Source organism: Octodon degus, unplaced genomic scaffold (assembly GCF_000260255.1).
Source record: "Octodon degus isolate 3935 unplaced genomic scaffold, OctDeg1.0 scaffold00042, whole genome shotgun sequence".
NCBI lineage: Eukaryota > Metazoa > Chordata > Mammalia > Rodentia > Octodontidae > Octodon > Octodon degus.
The window spans coordinates 1,969,361-1,970,485 of record NW_004524618.1 but is presented as its reverse complement, the minus strand read 5'-3'; the positions used below and the strand labels follow the sequence as shown (position 1 = coordinate 1,970,485).

The window sequence follows — 1,125 nt, the reverse complement described above, 5'->3', positions numbered from 1 at the left end:
TATATACTCAGCAGGCTCTCAGCCACTAAGCTAAATCCTCCTTCCAAAATATGAAGGCTAAAAAAATAATAATAAAATAAATTTTTTTAAAAAGGGGGGAGAAGTATCCTAAAATTTGACAGTAATGGGCCTGTGAGATAGCTTAGTAGTCTAAAGCACCTGCTTAGGCAAGCTTAGGCAAGCATGCAGGGACTGCGATTTGATCCCTGGCACAACATGCTGTGCCAACCCTGCCATCAGTGTGGGCTGAGCCAGCCACAAAATAAAATTAAAATTAAATTGAATTAAATTGAATGACTAATGTTAGAGAGAACTGACAGTGCAGTGGTACCTTTCTTCACGAATGATGGTGGTTATGAAGGCGGCGGGCCTGGTTACCCTGGAGGAAGCAGAGGCTATGGAAGTGGTGGACAGGGCTATGGAAACCAGGGCAGCGGCTGTGGCGGGAGTGGCAGCTCTGACAGCTGTGACAACGGAGGAGGCGGAGGCGGCTTGGCGGTGGTGGTGGAAGCGATAATGAATTTGGCAGTTACAACAGTCAGTCTTCAGATTTGGGACCCATGAAGGGAGGAAACTTTGGAGGCAGAAGCTCTGGGCCCTACGGTGGTAGAGGTCAATATTTACCAAACCACGAAATCAAAGTGGCTCTGGTGGCTCCAGCACCAGCAGTAGCTATGGCAGTGGCAGAAGGCTTTAAACACTTCCAGGAAACAAAGGTTGGCAAGAGAGGAAAGCCAGAGCAGTGACAGGGAAACTACAGGTTACAACAGATTTGTGAACTCAGCCAAGCACAGTGGTGGCAGGGCCTAGCTGCTACAAAGAAGACATGCTTTAGACAATACTCATGCGTATGGGCAAAAAGCTCAAAGACTGTATTTGTGACTAATTGCATAACAGGTTATTTTAGTTTCTGTTCTGTGAAAGTATAAAGCACTCCAACAAAGAATTTTAATGTAGACCTTTTTTTGGCACCCATGCTGTTGATTGCTAAATGTAACAGTCTGATCATGATGCTGAATAAATGTGTCTTTTTAAAAATGTGCTATGGGGGCTGGAGAGATGGCTCAGTGGTCTAAAGCACCTACTTAGAACAAGCTTAGCAAAAGCATCAGGGACCTCGGTTCA

At 45.3% G+C, this 1,125-nt stretch overlaps 1 protein-coding gene across 5 annotated transcripts in view; it reads right to left on the bottom strand.

The window, feature by feature from the left end:
• The window catches only part of Gbf1 (golgi brefeldin A resistant guanine nucleotide exchange factor 1), a 152,289-nt gene that overhangs the window by 91,000 nt on the left and 60,164 nt on the right, over positions 1-1,125 (bottom strand). The gene's annotated exons all lie outside the window — the stretch shown is intronic.